The sequence below is a fragment of the Lemur catta genome, chromosome 3 (genome assembly GCF_020740605.2).
Source record: "Lemur catta isolate mLemCat1 chromosome 3, mLemCat1.pri, whole genome shotgun sequence".
Classification (NCBI taxonomy): domain Eukaryota; kingdom Metazoa; phylum Chordata; class Mammalia; order Primates; family Lemuridae; genus Lemur; species Lemur catta.
Window position 1 is genome coordinate 67,887,232 of NC_059130.1, and position 9,043 is coordinate 67,896,274.

Here is a 9,043-nt window from a genome sequence, read left to right on the forward strand (position 1 = left end):
TCCCAGCCTGATTATATGATAAATCACTCCATTACCTTCAACATCATCTTGATCTTTACAGTGACCAGGATTCTTTCACTGTTCCATTAATTATTCCTTTCCCTGCTCCCCACAGTAGGCATGTACAATCATTTCTATTCTTCTCAGATGTTCTTGCCCACAATCTACTACCTCGAACTCAGTGGATAATGTCATATCCTACTTCAAAGAGAAAGCAGAAGCTATTAGACAGAAATTATCTCAACTTCTTGCCACCATATCTACAAGGTTACTTGCACCTGTACCCATCAGTATCAGTTAGCAAAGTGATTGCAAATGTCACAAAGTACAACAGCAGTTTAAACTATAGAAGTTTAAATTTTCTCATAGAAGAAGTTTGGGGTCAGAGACTAGGGGGAATCGTAAAGATTTAGGACAGTTATTGGGGGACTAGAGTACCAGAAATAGACAGGAATACCAGAAAATAAATAACTAAGAGGCCCAGCATTACTGACAGACAGCCCAGCTATCACTGGCCCATAATAGGAGCTCAATAATTAATTGTTGCTGCTATTATTTTTTACTATGGAAGTTATTCAAAGTCACAAAGTATATCATCAGACAAGTTGCAACCAGAACTCAGATTTCCTGATTCAGTGTGCTTTGATAACCCTAATGAAGGTAGTATTTTTGGCCTGCAACACCAATGAATATTTAATTCTTCATAAACTCTTTGCCCTGTGACTCCTTATACATTTAATTAGTGGCATTCACTATGTCTGGGAAGGCATAATCCACCTAGAGAAAAGGGACATTTCTTCAGTTTTGAATCTCAAAGCCAATTTTCTTGAGCCCCATTGTGAGATAATTGTCTTAAAATCCAGGATTTTTGAAGGGAACAAGAGGTTTCTGGCTTCTAAATTCCAAAAGTGTCCCTGTACAAATCAAAAGGAAAGTTTAGTTCTTTGGAAATAGAGTTTTACAATGAGCCATAAGGAAGAAAGCATGGAAGATGTGATCCAAGAGAAGTCTCATCATATGAAAAGTAGACAGTTCTGGAGGAGGAATTAAGGGGTGTGTGTGAGAGACAAGCAAGCAAGAGATGATACAGTATTCTTTACCCACAGTGCAACTCAGTGGGTTCATAGTTTTGGGGGGAATTTGGAAACATCAGTAGCTGAGAGGTTGGAAGCCTCCGAGAGAAGCCCTGTGCCAATGTGAGGTGGCCACAGTAGCATAAAAATAGTGGCATGCCATGTTAGGCAGAACAGTAGCTAGTGCGCTTGGTTGGTGCATGTTGTGGAAGAGATCTCGGGCTCCTGAGTGAGGATGAGATCTAAAGGGTAATTAAGAAATAAGCATTGATATACTTGCCAGAAGTCACAGCAGAGGAGGTCTCAGTAGAGGTCTCTGCTCAAGGGAACATCATAGTGGTGGCTGTGAGTGGGCAACTCAAAGCTGAGGTCCAGATAGAAGACATAAGTCTCAGGAGCAGCAGCACCAGTGAGGATCAGTGTAGGCAGCCTGGTCAGCAAGAGAAGATGTCTGAGCTTCCTGGGAGCAATCACTTTGCATGAGAGGGAAGAAACCTTGGAAGACTGAGCATTAATCTCCTAAGAAACTTGAGTTTAGCCTAAATAAACTGTTTGAAATTTAATTGAGAGAGTCTGAGTTTTTCACCTTTTTCCACCAATTTCTTCAACTTTTATTCTGAGAATTTTTAAACCAACAAAATAAATTGAAATATTTTCACATAAACATCCCCGTACCCTTTACCATTCATCCATTTTTAACATTTTGCCTTATTTGATCTACCTACCTACCTACCTACCTATTTATCTGTCATCTATTAATTTTTTGCCTAACAATTTGGAAGCAAGTTGCAGACATCATGGCATTCAGGTCTAAATATAGATTGAACCATGTAAAAGTTCTGATATTTAGCATTTTTGTATGTTCAACCTAATACCTTAGTAAACTTCTCCTAAGAATAAGGACATTCGACTACACAACCCAGGTAGTACCAACTCACCAAGGACAATTCATATTATTATAATTCAATAATATCCAATATACAGTCCATATTTGACTTTTTTAAGTTGTCCAAAATGTCTTTCATAGGTAATTGACCTTTTCCACTTTAATCTAGGATCCAGTGGAGGTTCACGCATTGATTGTATTTGCTATTGATATCTCTTTAGTCTCTCAAATAGTCCCCTTGTCTGTTTTCATGACATTGACTTTTTTTTTTTCCATTAGAAAAGTCCAGATCAGTTGTCTCATAAAATTTTACATTTTGGATTTGTCTGATTTATTTCCTCATGATTAGATTTGGTTAAACATTTTTGGCAGGAATACTACACAGGTGATATTGTGTATTTCCTGTTGTCACATCAAGAGGGACATGAAACATTGTTCAACTCTCACTGATGCTAAGTTTGATCACTTAATTGATTAAGATGGTGAGTATACAAACTTTCCATTGTAAAGGTACATCATTCCCTCTTAAATTAATTACTAATATATGGGGTAATACTTTGAGACCATATGAATATCATGTTCCCAACAACCTTTTATGCAATGGTTTTAGCATCCATTGATGTTCTTAGCTGTTACATTGGGTATTGCAAAATGATGATTTTCTAATTCAGTCATATTAACTCATATTCTTCTAAAATATACTTCATATTTTCTCTCTTTTGAATATCACTATGGACTCATACATTTTATTTTTTAATTCAATATTTTAAGGTTCAAATTTTCATATGTTTGATCAGTAGGCAACTAATCATGTTTGTCCTTTTAACATTATCTCATTTGTCTTTGAGCTCTTCCTTGTTTTCTGGCACATCAAAATGTTCCAGGTTTACCTAGTACTTTGCCTACTGCAGACCTGGAGTCATTTTTCTAAGGATCCCTGTTTGTTTTTAGTGGACAATGGTATTTAGAAATTGGTACCCCAAGATCTGGGTACCAGTTGTGCTCATTGCTATGGAGTACGTTACTTTTAGGCCCTTGAGTTACTTTTAATTTGAAAGTTTTAGTGTCACTCCCCAACTCAACAAGGGGTTCCAGAGCACATCTGAAGCTTGATGTGCACATTTAACTCTCACCCAACCTTATATTAATACCCATATAATTAATTTATTAGGCTTATTCCAATTACCCATACAAGAACCAGAGTGGTACTTTAAAATGTAAATTATATCATACCATTTACCCTGCTTAAAATCATCTTGTCCTAAACCACAGCCTACATTGGTCTTCCTTCAGTTCCTCTCATGCAGCAGTTTCTGAAAATGGTCAATTTTTAAAAATCTTATCCTTTGAAACTTTCAGATTTTTGTGTACAATATATTAATGTACTTATAATGTGTACAATATATTAATACAATAGTATACACAATGTAAAAATAACCAAATAAATATAGTTGGAGATATGTGATCAAATTTTTTAAATATTTTAAATTTTTTATTGAAGAGACACCTGATCAGTTTGGAATTTGGAAACAGTGACTAATCCTGAATTTCCTACCTGGGCCTTTCAGCACACTGTTTTTCCTGCCTGGAGCAATCTTTTTCTCACTTTTTGCCTGGCTTATTCCTATCTGTCCTTCATTTCTTTTTTTAAACATCACTTTCTTAGAGGAGTCTTCCTTGACATTTTTAGTCTAAATGATGCTATATAATTATGCTTTCTCCCATAGCTCTATGTTCTTTTTCTTCCCACAGAACTTGAAATAATTTATACTTATCTACCTACTTGGTTCATTCTGTCTCTCTTATAAAACTGTAAATACTATGAATGCATGAACCTTGCTGTTTTATTTCTCCATTGTATAACCAATCACCTGTAAGAGTGACTGGCATATAATTTTACTCAGTGATAGTTGATGAATAAATAGAAATAGAAAAGAAGAGGAAATAATGGAAAATACAATTTGGCCCATTGTCAAAAATGTCTCAGAAATGTTTAGTTACTTATTTTATATGTCACTTATTTTTCATGCAAATTGCTTGCTCATGTTTGAAAGAATTAGTTGGTAAACTGAGTCAAGGAATAAAATTATAAACAAAAAGTATAATGGGACAACTTTAGAACATTTTGGGGGTAAATTGATTAATTGGAAGCTAGCAGCGATCAGATTAAACATTCCGTCCTTGAGCTGGCCAACTGGAGTATCGAGAAAAACAACTTTAGTTGTTTATATGTTTTCCAGAAAACCTTGAGAGTTTAGTTGTGAATCATACAGAACTACTTCTATGTAATGTCTGATAGTGCCTTTCCATCCATACTCTGTCTTACTCAGCCCAGGTCTGTGCCATTTCCCTCAGTGAAATTTCTGGGTAACAGGATCAGAGATTTAGCTTTAGGGTTTCTTGGCCCTCTCAAATGCTTTCTATTGTTTCTTTTGGGTTTCTGTGGGTTGAACTGCAATAGGCAAACATTTCACTGTAAAAAGTGCCCTGTTAATTAACTCCCTCTAGAGGGATGCAGTTCTAGAGGTTAGATGACAGTTGGTAAATTAAACTTGGTAGAATTAAATAAATTTTCCTCTGCGAAGATTCAGCATGTTATTTTCAATCGCTAGTAGTGATGGTAGTGTTATGGGTACTCTGAAAGCGGTAAAATGTTGTTGCAGGGTGTGGGGGTTAGGGGGAAGTCTCTCTGTGAAGATTTTATCTAAGAAACCCAGAATTTACACTTAAGCCCTTTAATGATGTCTCTGAATTTCATGTCTTTCTGTACAATTCAAACATGGATACACGAAATTGCTTCCTAAGTTAAGGGTCATCAATGGGGTAATCAGAGATAAAGACTCTTAACAGGCTCTCATCCTAAAACCCTCCATTTAATTCAGGTGAAATTTTATTGTAGTGAATACCTGGGTCAGCCTGGTTGTCAGTGAGAAAGGGAAGAAGTGATATTTAAGTCTCATGCGTCCATAATAGTATGTGGGATGGAGTAGGAAGCCAATCTCAGTTTCTCCACCCCCTTCACATGTTGATTTTGAGTATATAAGTGCCACAAGGGATTTTTTTTGGAAAGGTATCAGTTGGCTGATGTTATTCTCTTCCCACCAGTCCTTCTATTTTTACCTCTCTAGTCACAGAATTGTAGAGTCCCTTAAAACCTCAGCTAAGGTGAGTATTATGGTTATTTTGTATGTAAAATTTTAAAATACTAGGTGATTTTTCAATAATGGAGCAAGTGTGGAGTCTTTTGACATCCGTTGGTATTATAACATGATTAAAATCAGAGGGACTTTTGTTTTCCCTTTTTATTTTCTCTAAACTACAGTAGTTAACTTACGGATAGGCATTCAATGTAAAATATTTCAGTCAAAAATACTCTTCTGAGGGTTATATTTTTCAACCTTTTTACTGCAATGACATTAACATACAGTTAATGACAATCGTGTTTTGTGTAGTATGAATTATATTTTCATTTTGGTCTTTAGTATAATTTGTATGACAAGTTTATTTTCCGTGTTAATCTCACTTAATACTTCCACACAGGAAAATGTATTCCTTTCCCCATTCTGACAGTCTCTTACTCTATAGGTAGTCTTGACAGGGCTAGAATAATCTAAGAAGAATGATTACACTACATATAAATAAAGTTACCATTATAATACTGTGGCTATTTTTCAAAAGGGCTCATTCAAAACCTTTTTAGAAAGGAAATAGAGATAAGGCCAATTTTGTCCTTATTACCACCATCATCAAAACTTTGTCATCACCATCCAGTAAAATATGTAAGTAGCTTTGTGCCCAGCAGAATAACATACGACTTAAAAATTATTTGATTTACTGTGATCATTCTCATTGGTGGCTTCAAGAATAGCCAGAAATTTAGAAACACCAATTCCTGCAAATCGTCTTTATAAATCATGATTAATTACACTCAAGGCCTTAATAATCTCTAATTCTAAGGACATGTAGATGCCATCAGAATCAGAACTCTGCCCAAGGATTTCAGTTCAGTCCGTGCCCTAGGGGACAAAACTCAATTGATAGGACATAAAAACACACACAGACACACAGTGCATGGACTGCATATTACTGACAGATGTGTTCTGTTAGACTGCCATGTTTATTTTTAATGTGTTAATCAATATCACAAAGGATATTTCACCAGAAAATCTGGATTCCTGACTCCTCTTGAAAAATCAGAATTCTTCAGCCTGAGGTTTCCATCCCCACAAGACATCCTGCAGCTGAGTAGTGATGCATGCCTCTCAGTCCCCTACAGTCCCCACCCCTCACTCAAGTACAATAGCCATGCACTACACAACCACATTTCAGTGAATGATGGACTGAAGAGACAGTGGTGGTCCCATAAGATTTTTTACTGAACCTTTTCTATGTTTAGCTATGTTTAGATATATACATACTTGTCACTGTCTTACAATTACAGCATTCAGTACAGTAACTTGCTGTACAGGTTGTAGCCTAGAATCAATAAGCTCTGCCATATAGCCTAGGTGTGTTGTAGGGTGTACTAGGCAGGTTTGTGTGAGTATACTCTATGATGTTAGTACAGCCATGAAATCACCCAGGGACACCTTTCTCAGAATGTATCCCCATTGTTAAGCAACACGTGACTATATATTAACACTGCTTGTGTCATTTATTCTGCCTTACTGATGTCTACAGGCATTCTATTTGCAACCCTTAAACAAAACCATACAGTGTGGGTTACATAGGATAGTTGTGATCTTAATGTCTCTGGGTCTCAGTTTCCTCATCTGTTTAGTGAAGCAGAATAGACAGACCTCTTTTGATGATCTTCTGTGATTGTTGTGTCCTTAATTGAGATAATGCCTGTAAAAACACTTTGAAGTGCTATAAGTATAAAAATGTGTTAATGATATCCATCTTCAAAAAATAGACATAATTCTACTAAAACTTGAGTATCCTCTGTTGAGACTAGTACTGGCACCGTGGAAGGAATAAATGGAAAAAGGGTAACTATCCCTGGTCAGAAGCAGATATATTCTATCTCATATGCAGTGTTGGTATCATGGGAAGAGGCAGGTATCTAGTTAGAAGAGTTACACTAAAGTCCTAGAAGCTGTGGACAAATCATCATGCCTTCATTAATCCCATTTCATCATCTATAAATGGGCAGGGTGGCAGCATGAGTAGCCTGGAAGGCAGGGTAAGGTGGCTCACACCTGTAATCCTAGCACTCTGTGAGGCTGAGGTGGGAGAATCACTTGAGGCCAGGAGTTTGAGACCAGCCTGAGCAACAAGTGAGACCCTGTCTCTACTAAAAATAGAAAAAAGTAGGCAGGTGTGGTGGTGCACACCTGTAGTCCCAGCTACTTGGGAAGCTGAGGCAGGAGGATCACTTGAGCCCTGGAGTTGGAGGTTGCAGTGAGCTATGATGACACCACTGCACTCTAGCTTTATGACAGAGTGAAACTGTTTCAAAACAAACAAACAAACACACAAACAAAAAACAGAAAAACAAAACTAAACCCTGGAAGACAAGACTTACTTTCTAACTCATAGCTGTGGTCAGGATCAAATGAAATAAAGTATGTTTACAGTAATTAATAAACTGAAACACATTATCCTAATATAAGCAATAATTAGTACTTAGTGATAAAATATGAGCACATAAAATAGACTAAGAATATTTACAAAGCTTAATATTTACACACCTTAAAAATTTGAAGACCCGGCACAGTAGTTTTTAATTAAATGAGAGTCAGCTTTTCAGAAGAGAGAAATCTTGACTAAGTCTCTTTTCTGGTCATAAGTCTGAGAATGGGCCTATTCTGCTTATTAAAATAAACTTGCTATTTTTGTTTTATTTTTGATGCACACCTTTGTTGTGAGAGGAATTAGGTATTTTACATGTTTTTCAGATTATTTATTTCAATATATTACATTATATAAAATTAAATGTAGAAAGTCTGCAAAAAATAACTGGTGATGATTTTGTGACTAAATATCTCAGGAGCTGGAAAGAATCTTTGAGATGATAGTGTACAGGTCAGAAAACAGAAGTGGAGAGAAATTGAATGAATTGTCCAAGTTCTCAGAGCTATGAAGTTAACAGGTCCAGAACTCACAACCAGGGTTTTTGACTCCAGTGTTCTTTCTGCTGCATCACATTGGAGCGGGGGCAACTTCTGGCTAGAGGTATTGGGTTGGGAACTATTCTTACCTAGAAGGAAAGAGGAAGTGTTAAAATGATCGCTGCGAATTAGGAAGTGAGTTTTGGTGGATACCCCATTTTGCATCCTGTCCTACCCTATCCTTTAAGCCACTCTTTAAGCCCAGCTGCTCCTTTACATTCTTAGACCAGTCTTGAACAGTCCTGGGACCCCGGCAGGATTTCTTCTCATCCTTATCAGCACGTGAGAGGAGGACAGCTCCTCCAGGAAAATGAAAACTTTCCAAAGGCAAACCCCCAAGCAGAGCGGGAAAAGAACTCGGCCACTGGAACAAAGTTTCCACTGGAGGCCAAGAAATCACGCCTCCACCTCCCAATTCCTCCAGCACCTGAGTGCGTGAACTTTCTTTCCTCCTTTCCCACGGCCCCAAGGGAGCTATCCCGAGCCCTCGCTATTAAGAGCTTCAGGGCCAGAACAAAGTGATTTTGCAGGGGTCTGGCGGTGGGCTGCCTCTTCAGTTCAATTTCTGTCCCCTCCATCAACCCCCAGTCTCCCCCTCCCCTCTTTCCTTCTCGGTTCGGGAGGGGCAGAGTCAACCACGCGCATCTGGGCTCAGCACCCGCTTGGAATTCGGACTCGCTGTCGCCGAGGAGGCTGCCGCGGAGAACCGCCCCGAGACCGCGCCTGTCCTCCCGCAGTTAGCCGGAGGGCCGGAATGCCTGTTGGCCTAGGAAGACCGGTGCCTTTCGCGGGCCCAGCGCGTCCTGCAGCCTGGGAGGGGCTTCTGAGGCTCGGAGCAGGCAGGCCGAACGCGGGCTTCAGCAGGCTCGGGCTGCCAGGCTTGCTCCTCCCCGGGCCCGGATGGCCGCGGTCTCCCCGCTTCCCCCAGCAGCTCCCCGCCGCCGCCCACGGTCACCCTTCCCAGTAGCGGC

The 9,043-nt window shown here is 38.7% G+C and overlaps 1 long non-coding RNA gene across 1 annotated transcript; it reads right to left on the reverse strand.

The window, feature by feature from the left end:
• Positions 1–1,407: 1,407 nt before the first annotated feature.
• Positions 1,408–9,043, reverse strand: LOC123634698. Its single transcript, XR_006733986.1, has 3 exons — positions 8,731–9,043; positions 8,067–8,161; positions 1,408–1,503 (listed from the first exon to the last, which is right to left on the reverse strand). It is a non-coding gene; the product is annotated as an uncharacterized LOC123634698 (long non-coding RNA).